Source organism: Protopterus annectens, chromosome 9.part0 (genome assembly GCF_019279795.1).
Source record: "Protopterus annectens isolate FY-2018-M chromosome 9.part0, PAN1.0, whole genome shotgun sequence".
In the NCBI taxonomy this organism is placed as follows: domain Eukaryota; kingdom Metazoa; phylum Chordata; order Ceratodontiformes; family Protopteridae; genus Protopterus; species Protopterus annectens.
The window spans coordinates 632,089,922-632,108,954 of NC_056743.1; the positions used below are offsets into that span (position 1 = coordinate 632,089,922).

A 19,033-nucleotide genomic window follows, 5' to 3' on the forward strand; every position below is an offset into this window, starting at 1 on the left:
GGTTCTCCCTCCCCGTTGGATTGTCCCTCTCCCCCATCGATTGTTGGGGTGATGAGAAGGTGCATACCTGTCTAACCAGTGGTTGTCCTGTGGGAGGGCTCTGTTCTTTAGACGTTTGGAGTGTCTCAGTGGAGGAAAATCTGCCTGGTTTAAAAATACTTTCTCTGAACTATTGTTAGAGGCTTGAGCTTGAGATTTGTTAATGAAGGTCATATTTTCGGCAGAAAATTTAGTACCCCCAATCTTCTGAGGGTGCGGGGGGGTTAGGGTATGCTGCACCCTTGCTGTAGTCAGTCTTATCCCTAAATAATTTTTTTCACTTTACTTGCCTTTATATTGGAACACATTTCATCAATGCTCTTAAAAATGTGAATATGCTCATATTTAAAATCATTATATTGTATATGACTACAAATGCTATTGTCTAAATCACTGACAGTCTCAATTAATTCATTTATCAAAACTTTATCATGTTTAATAATAACATTCATGTATTCTATTCCATGCTGGTCAAATAGTGCAGTAAGTTCTTTAAACACAGATGAATCTTGCTGTAAACTATTAGGGTAATGCCACATGCACAGTCCTTTAGGTACAAGCTTTTCTTTTAGGCAGTCAGTAAAATAACCATTGTCTAATTACAAATGCTTAATTTTAGCAAGATAATAATCAAACTCTTCAAAAAGAATGTGTAAGTTAGTATTACCAGCATGAGTCCTGGCTGGATGTCTGTGATTCAGATTAATGGAAGCAGATAACCAGTCTTTTAATAGAGATGCTGATGCTGAGCTGTTAAAATCCTGTGTACTATGAATGCTTCACTGTCCAAAAGGAATAGAAGCTGTAAAAGTGCTGGAAACACCAGCCAACAAAGATTTGGAAAGTCCATAGCTCATTTGGGAGGCATCTGAAAGATTAGAAGCAGTTAAAATGTTTCTCAGGCATGGAACTGCCATGTTGCCTTCTGTACTGAGGCAGGAATTACCTCTGATGTCATCGGGGGCATAGGACAAAGAGAATTCACTTTCTTAGCCAAATTCTGAACTATAGAAGTAAGTGCTGTTACTGTTTGTTGCAAAACACCAAAATCAGGATTTTGAGTCAGTAGTTGGGGGAATGAAGAAAGGCTGTCATCACTGGCCATACAAACAACTGCAAAAACAAAAAAATACAAAGAAAAACTATCTCAAAACACAGAAAGCCAAAATAGAGCAGCTACAATCCCCACTGAAGTAGCAGAATACTTATTCAAGCAAAAAAATTGATCCAGAAGTAGTCCAAGTGCAAAACAAAGCTTTATTAAATCCACATAAAACAGATAAGTGCTTTCATCCCAGAACACTAGAACATCATCAGATACAATAAAATTGTAAAGTCCCCCTTATAAAGACATGTGGAAGGCATCATAATCATGAAATGAAAGAAGACACACCCCCTTAAACACATAACATTAAAATGCAGTAAAACAGTTGTATGTAATAAATATGTTATATAAAATTGTTTGTTCACTATAAAACAACATATGCATATGTAAAAATGTATAAATTACAGTATTAAAAAGTGTTTATCAAAAAAAAAAAATTTAAAAATTTAATGCCACGAAATTTATCTGTCTAATGCTTTGATTTTTAAAAGGGAGCTGATTGAAATATTTTCATTTAATCCTGGCCAGTTACCTGCACCAAAGTGTAATTGCCAGTGAAGCTCTCTCTTTTCTAAGAGTATGGACCAAGCTCAATCTCTAATGCCTGTCCTTATACTGTCTATTACAAAAAAAAATAAACATATGTTCTTCATTGTCCAATATATGTTTGCTCAAAGCATTGTTTAACTTTTCTGTTTTGATCTCATAGATGTGTTCATAAATGCAATTTTTAGTTCCTGTCAGTTTTACCAATATAAAAACAGCAACATTGGCTACAAACAGCACAATAAATCACTCTTTCAGAGTTACAGTTACATTTATGATGAATTTTAAAATTAATATTGTTGATGTTAAAAGTGTCCCCTTCCTTAATGTATCTACAAAAGTGGCACATACTACATTTGTTCATATATCCAAGTTTGTGCTTAAGTCCACTTTATTTTGTTTCAAATACATTTTTTAGGTCCCTACCTTTCTTATAAACTATGGTTGAAACTGTATCAATGAAGGGTCTAATAGCTTTATCTTGTCTTGGGATGGACCAATTCTTATCAAGTATTTGTTTTATTGCAATACTGTTAGAAGAAAATACAGTTATTAAGGAAGGCCTGTAGTCACTAATACCTGAAGTAGTGGCTTGGATGGTTATGTCATTGTTGGTGTTGGGCTCTGGTGTCCTAAATTTTCTCCTAGCAAAGGTAGTTAGAAAGACTTTTCTCTTTTTTTAACAACTTCAAATAAAATCTCCATGACAAAGCTAACATATACTTGAGTGCATCACATTCAGACAAAAAATCTTCCATAACAGACACCATCCATGCAGCATGCATAAATTGTCCCTTCACTATAGCCTTCTTCTGTTTCAGTGGGTGAGAAGTTGAATAGTGAAGTAAAAAATTCAAATACGTCTCTTTTCAGAAGATTTTTGATATAAATTTCTTATTTTGATAGTCCTTAACAAGGAAAATGTCAAGGAAAGACATTTCATCTAAATGATGAGTAGAAGTAAACTTTAAAAATTCTGTGGTGGAATTAATATAAGTAATAAATTCATTAATTAATAACTCAGGTTCATTCCATAAAATAAAAATATCATCCAGATATTGAGTATAGTGTTTGATGTAACCATAGAAACATGATGAAAAAAGGAATTTCTTCTCCCACTGTGTCACAACTATATTCGCATACAAACTACCACATGCTGACCCCATAGCTACCCCTTCTTGTTATAAAAATATTTCATTTTTTTAAAAGAATGAAATTTGTTTTAAGCACAATTTCCATGAGGTGAGTTTAGAGTAATGCATCAAAATGACCAACTTTCTTTGCATAAAGGAACTCACTGAACCAGTCAAGACCAATACTGTGAGGAATAACTGAGCAAAGGTCTTTTATGTCAATAGTCAAAAAGACAAAAGTGTGTTTGAAAGGTATCTTGTTGATAGATTCAAGGAAGCTCCAGGAATCTTTACAGATATGATTTTCATTAAAAACAAAATGTTTTAGTTTATGGTGAAGATGTTTAGTCAAGGGGGTGTGTAATAGATCCCTTAACATCTGTTATGGGGCACATGGGTGGTCGTGTTAAATTCTTGTGTAACTTAGGTAAGCCAAACATTACTGACACTCTTGGATGTAAAACTGATAGGTAGTTCAGAATTTCAATAGAAATATAACCTTTTATAAAGAGATCTTATAGCCCGCTCCTTATTTTTGTGTAAGCACCATTCAATTCATTGATAGAAGATGTTGTATAGGCTTTACTGTTTAAAATAAATAGCATCTTATTGTTGTAGTCATTTAAGTTCATTAACACACCACCACCCCCTTTGTCCAGTTTCATAATCCTAATTCTATCCAGTACTTCCTTGATTTCATTAATGGTGGTAGTCTCCTGAGTATGAATTTCAGTGTTTGTCCTATGTCTAGTAGGGAGATTATGAATATCTAGCTCACACATTCTCTCAAATAAGGAAATCATAGGATGTAATAGAGGATTGTAAGTTCTAGAAATGGTAAGGGGTTAACAAACTGGCTAGATAAAGATTACTGTAACAGAACCTTTAAGTTCAGCTTGCAAGTGCATAATTTTAGAGCCATCAAAGTGGTGGCTACATTACACTTGCATTGGGCTACAGATCATATTGACCATGCTTCTCAGCCTCCAGTTCATACTGGCACTGCTTCTCTTCAGCCTCTAGTTCATATCAGTGCTGTTTCTACTCAGCCTCCAAGTGCAGTCTCTCTAACTCCAGACAGATTATCAGGTCTTCTGAAGAAAAGGTATACTGCTCTGTCACGACAGGCTGCACATCCCCAATACCAAACCGGATATCCTCCAAATGGCTAATCTGAGCTGAAGCTGCAATTAAGGCTGAAATCATTGCTTCCTTGGTCAGGTTGGCATGCACCAGTCCTCTGGCTATACACTCCTTGGCCAACTGATTCTTTGTCAGCTTACTATAGTCTTCTGCTGACATCTTTGCTTGCTGTCCCTGACTAACTAACTAAAACTAAATAAAACTGCAGTGGACTCAGATTCTGTATGTTTACTTTGTGGCTGTTGAGTGTGCACACTTTAATGACAGCTACCCACAGGCTACTGAAATCCAATTAAAAATACCACACTGCTGGGACCAATAATGTGACATCCAGATAATATCCTACTGAACTACCACCAACATATGACATCCAAACCCTATCCTGGGTCAGTAACTAAAATAATGAGTAAAAAGGACACACAGAAAAAACAATCAGTAAAAGCCAAAAGAAAACTCTAGCAAGACTTGATTTTCCACTGTGTGATTCCTTAAACCTCTTGTATTAGAGGCAACATGGAGTAAATGGCCCTTTAAGGACATCAGGTATTTCAGCTATATGGCAATTCTAAATTTCCACGACCTTTTTTCTTTTTAAGTATATTTAAGGATAAATTCAGGCCAATAAAGCCAAACTCCACTTGCTGTTAACATGCATGTTTCAGCCTAATTATGACATCATCAGCACATCATAAGTAGAATGTTTGGATAACCTTTAGAAACACAGGGTTGTTGTACCCAGCTGATATTCATAACCATTAGAGTGTCTGCAAAATATCCCAACCAACAAACTAAAACAATGAGTGAAACAGTCATACAGAAAAAACAATCAGTAAAAAACAAAAGAAAAATCTAGCAATGTTAGGCTTTCTACTGTGTAATTCCTTAAACCTCATTTAGAAAACTTCAGCCAGACATATTAGTGAAGAAAGTAGACACTGTCATCTGTGCTAGCATGTCTGGATGAGGTTTTGTACATAATTTAAGATTAACCTTTGTATTATATGCCAGCATGACTAGCTCTGATATTGCAAATAAGTTCTTACATGTTGATTTATAATCTGTTTGTACTGGACGTTTTAAAGACTTGAACTGTGATCTGTTACATTTCTAACTGTACATGTGTGTGAAGATGATTCTAAATGCAGACTGTCTCAAAATCAGCTGATCTGCAGATGATGTCATTGGGATGTTGACAGTTGCTTTTTATTACTGTCAGAGGCTGAAAGACAGGAAGAAACTTTAGTAAACAGTTGGCTCATTTTCAAAATATGAAATGAAAATTAGAGCTAGAACAGTTGTGACAGTTACTCTAGCTTATAAAAGAGCCTGATGAAGACAGTCACAGTCAGATAATAACAGCTATAGTTAAGTTGTAGTTAAAGTTACAGACATACTGAGCAGTGGGTGCCCAAAGGACTCACCAAGAACTATAAGCTTGTCTTTGCTATGTTGTAAAAATGAGTTTAGATCAGGACAGTGTTCTTTAGTCAGATAGGAACTTATAATTAATCAGTTAGAGTTTTTCTAAATGTTGTATTCCTATCCTTCAGTACTGATTTCATTTTCTTTGTGAATGAATTTTGTTTGCTGGAAATTACTGTTTTTTTACTTTTAATTATTTGCTCATTATTAAATATTTTTATTATCTTAGATTGTGGCTGGTCAATCAGTGTTTTCTTTACTGATTTGAGAGTGCTTATACCTGCTTTGATAACTTCCCAGGCCACTCTGAAAGCCTGGCTGCTTTAGGTAATTTGCTATAATTTCTCTTAATATCTAATTTTAGTAATTGGACACCCTTTTCAAAGGGCATGTAGACACTCTGATTGGCGGCAGTGTGTTACCAATTTATTTTGGAGAAGGAACACAGCTGGAAATCTGTGTCAGGTATTCCCAAAAGTGTTTGGATGTGTGAGATTTATCTTGTTTAAGTGTGAGTGTATCAGAGGCATTAAACTGGGACACATTGCTCTGAAGTGTGTAGTAAGGAGTTATATTAGGGGTAGACAAAATTGTTCAGTCCAGTACAAGGTTACAGAGGGTGTTCCTGTTGTGCTGTTAGGGGAAATTGTGAAAATATTACTCCTGTTCAAATGGTGGCCTCCTTTTGGATTCAGTAGTGAGGATTGAAGTTCCTTATTTGCTGGCTCAGGATAACAGGGGATGTCATATTATTGTTGGTAGTTCATAGGTCCATAGGTTCATAGGTGTGTACTAGGGAAATGACCCTGGAGCCTTTACAAGCCTAGCCTATAGAAGTGCCCTGGCATCATGCCACCCAACATTAGTTCCCAGTGCCTTTATCAAGTAGAGCCACTAGAGTGATCCCCAAGGTGAACTTTCTATTTCCCATCCACTCATCAAGATTTCTCATGAAGAGGACCAGTGAGGTGCTCTGCTTGAAATGCATGGGAAATCTATTCCAGAGCATGGGCAGTCTCTGGGTTATAAACTTGTCCCTACAGCATGTTCTGTTGATTGTGTTAATGATGTTTCTGGAGCGTGTGGTGCAGAGGGATTGGGATTTCTTTAGATGTAGTATTTGTAACAGAGCTGAGTCAGACATGGCTTTGTAAGTCATGCAGAGATTGCCTCTTAGTAGATGATATGAGACAGAGAATAGCTGGTGTTTTTTGAGTCTGTCCATGTAGGACATATGTTTAAGGCCTAGGATCCTCTTCGTGAGGTACTTTTGTGGTTTTTCCAGCTGTTGCATTTGTCTAGTGAGGTACATGCTAAATGGGGCATTATATTCGATGATTCGCCTAATGAGGGGAGAGTAGAGAGAGATGATGACCTCTTTCTTCCTGAATGTAAAACCCTTAGTAATGAGATGTGCCACATAGTAGGACTTTCTTACCACAGTGGCAATATGGTGGTCGAAGGAGAGGTGTCTGTCAACCTGTGTCCCCAGATCTCTTATAATGCCTTCAGTGTTCAGTGGGTTCCCATCGATGTGGTAATTAGTGGGAAGTGAGTTTTTCCCAAAGGGTATAATGGCGCATTTTTTGGCATTAAGCTTAAGGCCATGGTTTCAATACCAGTCACTGGTTTCAGTGAGGCCTTTCTGTAGGATGATTACATCACTCGAGGAGTTAATAATGGCTCCCAGCTTGCAGCCATATGTGAACTTCGTCAGCCAGAGTCCTTCCATGTTGGCCTGGAGTTCTGAGAAGTAGATGCCAAACAGAAGGGGACCCAGGACCGAATACTCTGGGACTCCACTACTGAGTGGTCGGCAGTCTGACATGGAGTCTGCTGCTTTCACACTATAGATTCTATCTGTGAGACAACTTGCAACCCACCTAGTGATATAGTATTTGATACCTAGTTTGGTGAGTTTATCAATAATTCCTTAGTGGAGAATGGTATCAAAGGCCTTGGCTAGATTCAGGTAGGCTGTATGAACTGCCTTGCCCTCATCCACAGTTTTGGTGACAAAGAAGTCAAACAAATTGAGTAGGCCTTATCTGCATTTCACAAAACCAAATTGTGTGGGATCTAGAGCTTGGAGATTCCCTATATCCTTGTTAAGTAGGTCCATGGTGATGCACTCCATAGCCTTACACATTAGACTCGTCAGGCTAATGGGGCAATAATTCCCAGGTTCTGTAGTCACTTCCTTTTATGGAAAGAGATAACTGTATCAGTGTGCCATTTGGTAGTGACAAAGCCTGAAGTGAGGCTGTGATTATACAGGGCACACAGATGCAGTGCCAGTTCAGTTTGTAGTTCATATAGAACTCATCCAGGGATATTGTTGGGTCCCATGGAAGCTGTATTCTTGACCTTGGACAGTGCAGCTTTAACCTGTGCTGCAGTAATGCTGGGTACTTGGCATTCCTCTAGTATTGTGATTGATTCTTTGGGAGGGTGAGAGGTGTAAAGTTGGTGGCATTGAATCTGTCAGCCAGTATGTTGGCAATATTTGTTGGCTCAGTATAGGAGGTACCATTATGCAGTAACTCAGAGCAAACCTGGGTATTGCCGTGTAGATTACTGATATAACTATAGAAGGCTTTGTGGTTGTTTTTAGTGTCTGCAACAATTCTGCCTTCATAGCTGGCTTTAGAGGTTTTGATGAGAGATCAAAACTTTTTGTTGAGACTAATAAGGGAGTTTTTCCAGTCTTGGGACTTCACCTTTTTCTGTAACAGTTTCTTTCTTCTCTTGTAGAGTTTATTAATGGTTCAGTAGGATATTATCCGGATATTATATTATTTAGTAATTAGTCACTGTCATCTGTGCTAGCACGTCTGATTGAGGTTTTGTACCTAAATATTCCAAACTAGCCTTATGAAATTTGTCTCACTTCAACATCATGTTTTATTGTTCTACTTTGGTGTGTTTTCATCTGTTTACATCTGAGCTTATAGAAGATTACTTGGATGTTGCACTTATCTTTAATGAGTTCAGATATCTACTAAAAATGCTAAATAGTTACTCAGCAAAGTTCAGTTTATGTTAAGCAAGTCAAATGTGCATGCAACTTTCTTAACTCATTCACTACAATGGAGCTCAGGAAGTGTGCACGGAAACTTTCAATGGGCGGAGTCTAAGCCTTTTGTCAGAATGAAATTATGTCCTTATATCTCAAACAAATATTTACATCTCTAGAAACATAAGGATTATGAAAGAAGTGTAAATGGCAAACTCTTCAGCACAAACTATTTTTATACTGATAGTATTCTTTAAGTTCTGGGTCTTAAACCAAAATTTATAAGTCACAGTAAACTCAGTAACTAGTACATTTGTAATATTTTGTAAATGACTTACAATATTTCAGCAACCACTCAAGTTATACACATACTGTCAGCATCATTTTATTCATCCAAATGAGAGCTTTCAGATGAGACTAAGGAGTTCTGTCTGTGTTGCTTGGTTATTGAGATATTTAGAAAAATGTAAAAATTATGTGCATATAAATTAATACCATAAAAACAATGGTTAATATCTATTTACCTTCACTACACAGAGGTCCGGTATTAATGCAGTTGAGATTGCTATTCTGTAAGCTTTAAGATGATGTACATGGCATGATTTTGGAATTACTGATGCAAGTATGAACCAGCAATATTTGATGCCTAGAAGCATCAGTAGGAGTTAAATGCAGATGCACCTGGAGGTATCACTTGGATGTAATGAGTCAGTTCTAACATATCCTTACCCAGTGCCTGCAAGTCACATTTGCTAATATTCTGATTCTTATAAAACATTTAATACTTTCAATATGCTTCAGTATAAATAGCATAGATGCTTAGCCTAACTAGAAGCGTTGTGCTGTGGTTTCTCTTAACATGGCTAATAAACTAGGAATTTGTGTCCTACTTTTTGATATATTAAATATGTGCTGAATGAACCCAGCTAATGGTACAATGACATTTTTTTCAGTAATTTTTTTTCTTTTTGTTTGGAGATAAAGCATTCACAAATCCTTGTGTTTTTTTTGTACTCCTAAATGCACCATTCACAACATGTTTCCACATCAGGTCTACTGTTGCTCTTGAGGTATGGGTAATTTCCTTTTATTTCTTTCTGGCCTAGCTCATATTTTACATAAGAAAAGTTCTGCTTGCAGTATAATTTCAATAACAAATTCACATATAAAATATCTTTAACAACTAAAAATATTTTCAGGTAGAAATACTAGAACTACTACTCCCACTGAAAACATGCATTTGTGATAAAAATGTTTCATTGGAAGAAATGTCCAAACTGAAATAGAAATGTGTACAACATTTATTCTGTAAAATCAGACAGAATATCCCCTGGATTCAAAAAGCTAATTTTTCTGTGCAAGAACAGTGTAGCTGCTCCTGCAAGGAATATGGCTACTGAGCGATCCACTAAACTACTGTTTTGACCTGCCTACACTATTCCTGCACGGATACAACTGCATAATGCTAATTACCTCATTTGCTGTTGAAAACTATGTGAATGATGTGAATTAGCAATTCAGCAAGCAAGCAGGCATCTGTGCAAGAATAGTGTTAGTTGCAGAAATGTATTCGGCTAGTAGCCAGATACATTTCTGCAAAAATTAAAACGGAGGCATGACAGTTCAAATAAAAGCATGTATTATAATCTTTAGGCATGCCAATGGCCAAATATGCCACTGGCATGGAAAAGTGTTTAATTTTTATAAAAATAAAAGTTATTTTTTGGCCGATTTTGTCCGTTTAAGCATACGGCAGCGACGTGCAAACAGGGTCATGCCGAAAATAAAAAATTATATATGAAAACTTAATTTTAAGGGAAATCAGCATTTTGCCATTATAGTCTATGGCACACCAAGTCAAAACAATACCAGGGAACAGTGATTGTTAAGGGGAAAGTCTCTGTGGTAGTGCAGTAACTATGGTGTAAGGCAGTGGGGTATGCAAATAAGGGAAAATTTACTGAATCACAAAAATATTCTAACTGTCAAACTGCACCTAACCGTGTAGGTGCTCTAACATGATTATGTAAACAGGAGGAGCAACAGACATGAAAAGGGGGGTGTCATGCATGGTGTAAGCATATTGGAGCCCTATGACCCCCCAGATAAGCTTAGTTAAGCGCAGCTAAGCAAGGGGGTGTGTCTGAGGCTGTACTGACTTATTCCATGAAATGAAGAGCTTGTTCCCATCCATGGAGGGCCATTTCTTCATGTTTACAATGGTGAAATGGGTTTGTGCAATGCACACTCAGTCTAAAAAAAAAAATGGAAATAACAGGACTGTTTACATTTGTTCACCAGGTTTGCATGACACTCCTCAGGGCTTAAAAGGGGCAGAAATTGGAAGGGACAAAAGGAAAAAAAGGAAAATAGCAGAATAAAAGCAATCATGAACAAATTACATAGCTAGCAGGTGGAATGCATCATAGTCAACCAATCATAGAGGCAGAATCTGCAATACACCAGTATAAATTATGCAAACACATTACAATCTGTTTTTCCCCACAAACTCTGCATCATTGGTGTACACATGTGGGTGGAATTTTAACTGGAAAAATGTTAGGGGTGGCCATTGCTTTGATCCATCAGTATGTGCTAGAGGCAGATGTCGGTGAGGAGGATAATGCTGACAACCACCACAGACCAAGGAGGAGGAGAAAAGTGTTCAGACCCAGGGTAACATAGCAGTGGCTATATAATCTGGAGATAGTAGACCGCTACAGGGTGGACAGAGACATACTTCAGCAAATCGCTGAGATATGCCAGCCTCAACTTAGACCTAGAGCCATCAGAGGGGAACCCATCTCAGTGGATACCAAGGTATGTGTAGCCATAAGAATTCTAGCTACTGGTACTTTCCAAAGACCTACTGGGGACATCATAGGGGTCTCACGGGCATCTGTATCTAGGGTACTCCACCAGTTCCTGGATGCCAGACTACCACATGCCAGTGAGCTGATTTACTTCCCCAACACCCATGAGGAGAGGACCGGAAATATGCATCTCTTCACTATGTAGCAAAATACCCAGATGTACTGGGTGCGATAGACTGCACGCACATCCACATCAAAGCACCACCCAGTGAACAGGGTATAGTCTACATAAACTGCAAGGGATTCCCCTCCATCAACTGTCAGGTTGTGTGCAATGCCCAGGGCTTTATGATGAATATGTGTGCTGGCAGCCCTGGAAGCTATCATGACTCCCACATCTGGCATTTGTCAAAGGTGTACCAGACATTTGCCAGTGGGGGTATCCTGTATGGCAATCTAGTGGGGGATGCTGGCTATGCACTGGAGCCATGGATGATGACACCCATCAGGAATGCATACAGAACTATACAAGAATGCCATAATGAGGCACACTCACAAACAGGATCATTATAGATCATGTGTTTGGGATGCTTAAGTCACGGTTCCGTTACCTTGAGATATCTGGTGGAGTCTTGCAGTACTCTCCAGTCACATGTGCACACATTTTCATAGTATGTGCCATGCTACACAATATGATCCTGCAGAAACAGCTGCAGCAGGAACAGCACGGGGAAGGGCCATGCAGCTTACCACCATTGCCAAGTTCCCACAGACACAGAGGGACTCAGAGGAGGAGGCCCCTGAGCCTGCTCCTGCAGGCAGATGGAGGCATGCTCAGTATGCTTAGGTCTTGGCAAAGAGGCAATGCATGGGACACACACTGACACTGTATGGACCACAAGGACTGACACCTCTCTCTGACTCACACACGAAGTAAAATGGATAATACACACATCACATTACCTGTAACTTATCATGTATAGGCAGTGCATTGTGTGCATTCAACATAGGCAGCCCTCAAGCACCATCCTCACAACTGCCACAGGCACAAAGTAAGTCAGTCTTCCTAACAATAAATGAATGGATTAGTATGTTTTGCTAGCATATCTATGGTAATGCTGCATGCATGCAAGGGAATGGGGCAGCCTACTGGGATAGCAGCAGACAACTGACAGCTACGTGGGACACCATGAAATGTATACCAAAAACTGGCTTCTCCACACTATATAGTAGTACCGAAGGTGGAAAGTCCCACTTCAGTATATGTGTGGGGACAACTAAATGGGGGGTCATAGGTCACATGCATGGATGTCAGGGTGGGGGTCCCATACCCACCCCTCACACCCACACCACAGGTCAGCTGTGGAAAACCAGAAAGAAATGTCTGGTAAAGGTACACAAATGGTGGCAATGTTGAATTACCCCCCCTACAGACTTACACAGTGATAGCACAGCAGTCCACACAGTTGCATTAAGGCTATGAAGGTAAGAAGTCTGAAACTCAAATGTATGCCATTACAATCTGACCTATGCTCTTAACTGATAAATCTCTAGTCCACAAGACAGGGCACAATAGTATGGTAAATGGAACCAAAATGTAAAGCAAATATCAGCACAGTCTGTGCAAATTTGCACAGTTGACAAGAGTGCCCCCCCATATACCCACAGAAATGCAGTAACATGTATGTTTGCAGGGAAATAGCAGCATAGGATGCACTGGCAGGGCTGTACCAATACATATGAAAACATGTTGCCTGTCCACAATATGCAGGGGTCAATGAGTTATGTGTATGTGTGGTTAATACTGTAAGGATCTGGCCAGCACATTCTCCTGGTAGTCGTCTTGTAATGCCCTAGGTACAGTGCCATCTTTGATAGGGACATGTGCAGATAACTGCAGTGTCAACTATTATGCATGTCAGTTACACCCACTGCTCTGCCACTGACAAATCTGGAAGTCATAGTGCTATGTGGAATATACTACACATATAATGAACATCTTTAAGGATGTGTAGCAGAGGTACTAAGGCTTTTGAGAATATAAATGCTTTTTGGTACTGTTGCCAATGGTTATTTTCAATAATCCTTTTTTCCTATGTTTGCTTTTACATATAATGGACATGCCTGCATAGTAGAATGCACTCTGTACCCACACCCATAACTGCCAACCTCTGACAGCAAGACGTCTGGACAAGGGCAGAAATAAAAGTGGAACAAAAGCACAATGATAGGCATGTGTTGTAAATATCGCCCTTACATACTGAGAAAGTTGGTAGAATGAGGGGTTTGCAGTAGCGGGAATTGTCTGAAGGTTATGCAGTCTGAAACAGTAATGTCTGTCATTATTTTGTAACATCAGTCTTCAATTATATGTAACTAACTTGCCATAAAAACACAAGTTTACATAGACAGGACGAAACCTTTAGCCAAACACCTGGACAACCTGCCAAAAAATGTACAAGTGAGAGTTATGACCACACAAGGATATGACATCTCAGGTTAGAAAGATACCACATAAGCAGGAGATCCAAAGCCAGTATATCACCAAGTTGCTTGACTGTTTACCCAACACATCATCACTCAATTGGCTGCAACCACACCTCACAAATGGCCTTATTGGGCAGGAATGTACATAGCTGTCCTCATAATATTGGTCGATGCATCATACAACTAGTATTCCTTTGGTAAAGGACTGTGATGATCTGGGGACATCTGGCACTAGGTAATGACACAATACAGTACAGTGTCAGACTACAGATATGTCAGAAAATGTCTGCTAAACAAACTAAGTACCCTGAGGAAAGTCCTGTGTACTCCTGAGAGGTATGGCTGCAGCACACAAAACCCTGGACTGGAGTCCACCTATCTCTGGAATGGAGTCTGACTCTAACTATAGAAGAACACACTGGGCATGTTCCTACACTTAGAGAATCACAGTACATGTTGAAACCCACATCGGACTATATGACTGTATTGTGTACATATGTCTATGCATAAGACAGCTGTGTACACCTTAACTGTCCCCCCCCCACACACACATCTGACAGGACTACCTTCAGATAACTGTAGGTGGCCCATATGTGATGCATCTGCATCTGTTGAGATACACAGACATATGTATATATATGTTTATATATATATATATATATATATATATATATATATATATATATATATATATATATATATATGTGTGTGTATATATATATATATATAGATAGGCAACAGATAACATATGTCAAGCATACACACACATAGATGTGGGGAAGTGAGAGACAGACAGACAGACAGTGATAGAGAGAGAGAGTGAGACACAGGAGGACACAGACAGAGTGAGTCACACACATGGATACCCTGAATGGAATACATTGATGTCCTGCTGTGGATAGTGGCATACCAGTTGTAAACAGTTGCACGTGCTGGCATGAAAGGTGAGTCCCATTGTGTAATAGTACTGAGATTGGGTTTATAATATTCACACTCAGTACACTTCACTTTGCTCTACTTCACAAGATCTACTGCTGTCATTCACATTAGAAGTAGCATTGGACACCTATCACCACTATAAGGGATAGGTAGGGGTTCTAATCTCAATACTGACAACTGTGTGTGTGTGTGTGTGTGTGTGTGTGTGTGTGTGTGTGTGTGTGTGTGTGAGGGAGTGTGTGTTTATTTGTAGGTGAAACAGTTTCAGGCCATTCCCACCCACAACACTTCCCAGTGCCCCACTTTATCAGTCCTGCTGATGTCATTCCCCTTATCAGCACCTTTGGCCATTGTTAGCTCAATAGTGTGTGTGATAACTGTGTAACACTGTAGTACAAATCACTAGATAGCCAGGGGTTCTACTGTCATATCTGGCAAATGTGTGTGTGTGTGTGTGTGTGTGTGTGTGTGTGTGTGTGTGTGTGTGTGAGCGCGTGTGTGCATGTGTGTGTGTGTGTAAGTGTGCATGTTTGTAAGAAGAAGTATTTTGATAAGTTTCCCACCTAGTGCCTTACTTCATCAGTCCTGCTGATGTCATTCCCCTTATCAGTACCTTTGGCCAGTCATCAGTCCAGTAAGCTTTGTAGCATGTGTGATAACTGTGTAACACTCTAGTACAAAGCACTAGATATGTAGAGGTTCTAATCTCAATACTGGCAAGTAAGTGTGATTGTGTGTGTGTGTGTGTGTGTGTGTGTTTGTGTGTGTGTGTGTGTGTGTGTGTGTGTGTGTGTCTGTGTGTAAGAATAATATCATGTTTGGATTATGCCATTGTGGGTTGTGTACTACCCTGTACACATCTCATCACCCTACTTTACATGGTCTGCTGATGTCATTCACCTTAGAAGTACCTTAGGACAAGGTGAATTCATATAACCTCTGTGGCTCATCTGGTAACTGTGTAACTCTATAGTAGAAATAACTAGATAGGTAGGAGTTCTACTCTCAATACTGGCAAGTGTGTGTGTGTTTGGGTGAGAATCATATTCTGTGTGGGTTATACCATTTTGATGTATGTACCATCCACACCTGTTTACCACCACCTGATGGCATTACTTTATATAGCATGTTAATGACATCTGCCTTACATGTAGCTTGTTAAACCATTGTACAGGCCATTCCAGTCATCTATACAGATGTCTACTGAATATCTGAATGTTTGCAACCCATATGTGGTCTGTGTCCAGTAACAATGGCTATGTATGTGATATTGTTGCCAAATAGGTCACAGTTAGTGTACTGACACACATGACAGCATCAGATATCATACCTGACTAAAACATCATGCTGATACAATGTCTGTTACCCTATCACTTGTACAGGCTTGTAGGAGCAATAGATGACTCCAGTTGCTATTTCTGGTGGGTTATCTTACCATCCATGAAGGCATTCACAACATTACATGTTGTAAGAGGTAGTGGGTTATGTCCCATGAATATAATCCATGTGGGGCATGCCATATGTATGTAGCACTATAGTACATTAAAGTGGATTTGTAGGTTTATGAATCTGTCCATTGCCAACTGTGTTTGTGTTACTGTATGCACATCCCCTGTGTCAGTCTTCACTGTGTGTATGCAAAAGATATATCATTTTGTCTCCCTGTTCTACCCTGTGAACTCAGGAATACATACCACAAACCTGTCATACACAGTACCACGCATGCCCTCACCAATTGCATCAGGGTTGAGTGTATGGGAAAGAAACGGCAGGGGCAACAGTTGTTGACACATGAATCTGCTGCCATCAATCTAATGGCTACGCTTGTGAGGGACCTACTGACAGTACTCCAATAACCTGTTCCATATGTATGAGCCTGTGGTACTACACAACACTGAGGTGACATGTCTGAAGGTTATCTGTCTGTGACAAGGGGTATGTATGCCGGGTCACACTGTCTGACAACAATGTCCATCACACACTGTTGCATGCATACACACCTCGTAAACATATATATATATATATATATATATATATATATATATATATATATAAAGCTGTACCTTGGCTATGAAACGGTTGGTGTATTTCCACTCTGCCATACTCCACTTTGGTAATGTCTGCAGGGACACAGCCTGCAGACACATAGACACCAGGAACACAAGCAGAATACAACATGTCAGACTACATTCAGTCAGTGGTACTAAGTGCAATAATGCATCATGGCTAATAAGATACATACACCTTTATGTGTGCCCATAACAAATGCAAGCAGACAGCCCCTTACACAGTGTTACATAGCTACACTGTACTATATTCACCCTGTGCATCAGACCCATATTAGCCTGCCCCTGCATCAATGGTATGGATGACACAGATGTGGAACAAGTATCATCATATGTACAGGGTGTGGTGTGCATTTGCCAGAGACCTAGACTGGGCCATCTGGTTGACATCCATGTGTGTGTGTTTGGAGGGGTATCCTACAGATGGGCTGTGCAGAGGTGCTGTGTGTGTCTGAAGATGACCTGCCTGTGATACAGATGTATGTACACAGTCATGCCATTTGCTGCCCTACACAGGGCTGTGTTGGACAGCTGTGGACTGTACATGGCAAGATGTCCAGTTTGCCATCTCCGGCCATGGACACATGAACTTGTCCTGCCAGGGGTCTTACTGGCACCACCAGGCCCAAGACCAGATGCAGTACTTTTTCTGATGGTGACTGCTGTCTGCTGGATCCCTGTGGCCAGGACCACATGCCCATGGCCTGCTCCATTGTGATGTGGACAGCAACCCACTTTCGGTAGTGCTGGTGTCACTGCCACTATGATAGTGTGAAGGTGCATGGCCCCATAGACTCTCAGCTGATGTTGATGCTGACCTACGTCCATGTGGCTGATGCCCATCTCCCACCACACACTCTAGCACAGACATGCCACGGTCGAGGATTGGCAAGGTTTCACCCCACTGTGTATTCATGACCTCAGTATTTTGGGGGTGAAAATTAGATGAACGAACTATCAAAATGTCAAATACAACATGCTTGGCACACTTTGATCAAATGATCATCTAATCGAATCTTTAAAATAATGAAAACCGGAGTTCCAAAAAGTTTCTTTTGTCCAACACCTTCCCTACACCAACATGCAACACACACACACACACACACACACACACACACACACACACACACACACACACACACACACACACACACATACAACTAATACACATGAACCCATACATTCTTACATCATTCAACAACATTCAAACCTAAACATACTCTTCTACTTTTAAAAGAAAGTGGGAGGCTCCCCCCCCACCCCCACCAACTATATATACCAACTACGAGATCGCTCTACAGTGGGAAAAGGGCAATTACCTAATAATCATAACACACACACAAGTACGGAATTCACTTACCTAACCATTTAGACAGTGTAGCGTCCTTACATCACAAGCTACACTCACCACCAGGGCTAACTAAAACTTTTCGGAACTCTGGTTTTCATCTTTTTCATTCTTCGAATAGATGAACGATCGATCAAAATGTTTCGAGCATGTTGTTCTCAACATTTTGATCATTTGTTCATCTAATAGAAACCCTATTTTGGTGTGTGGCCTCAACAAGATCATGTATGTTGCCATGTAAATTAGGAAAAGTTGCATCCACCACCCTGAGTATTTGTCTGCTGTTGCATTCAGTATGTGCCTGTGCATCCATGACAGCTCAAAACATGTGTCTGGTGACACCTGCTGTGATACTTGCAATGGCAGCTTGACAAGCAGCAGTCCTCCTGTGAGCACCTCTGTCCATCTGCATGTGTGGGACCTCGCCTGCGCTTTGGCTATGGCCAGTTTCTACACTCACACCTGCTATAGTCACCACACTAGCCTGTTCCATGCCAACACCTGCCAACTGTCCATTATCTGTGACTGCTGGGGGCAGGGCATGTGTGGGCATTGTGACTGTGTGCGGGGACATTGTGGATGACTGTGGGATGCCAACTGATGGCACAGATTCAGCCCCTGACAATATTAACTATGCCTGAATATGACCATCATCATTGCCAGAGTCTGCAGAGATACTGACATTGGATACTGAGTGGGAGGGACTGCAACCACCATGGCCACCTGTCGCTGAAAGATGACATATGTAAATTAACACCTGGACTATACGGTTTGCTGCTATACATGCACACACACACACACACACATGCACACATGCACACACATACAGGTGAGGTGGCAAACAGGCATTACACAGACCTCACAATAGCCAACTGGTGACATTCACAACACAGTCAGACCACTACATACACATCTTGGACAGGCCCTTAGCATCATGCAGTACCAGCCCTTTCCACTTCATGTTACGACTTATATA

General features: G+C 39.9%; 1 long non-coding RNA gene across 1 annotated transcript in view; it reads right to left on the minus strand.

Moving 5' to 3' along the window:
- Window positions 1–449: 449 nt before the first annotated feature.
- The window catches only part of LOC122810888, a 33,332-nt gene continuing 14,748 nt past the window's right edge, over window positions 450–19,033 (minus strand). The window contains exon 2 of the long non-coding RNA XR_006366141.1: window positions 450–1,152. This is a non-coding gene — a long non-coding RNA (uncharacterized LOC122810888). The remainder of the gene's footprint in view (window positions 1,153–19,033) is intronic.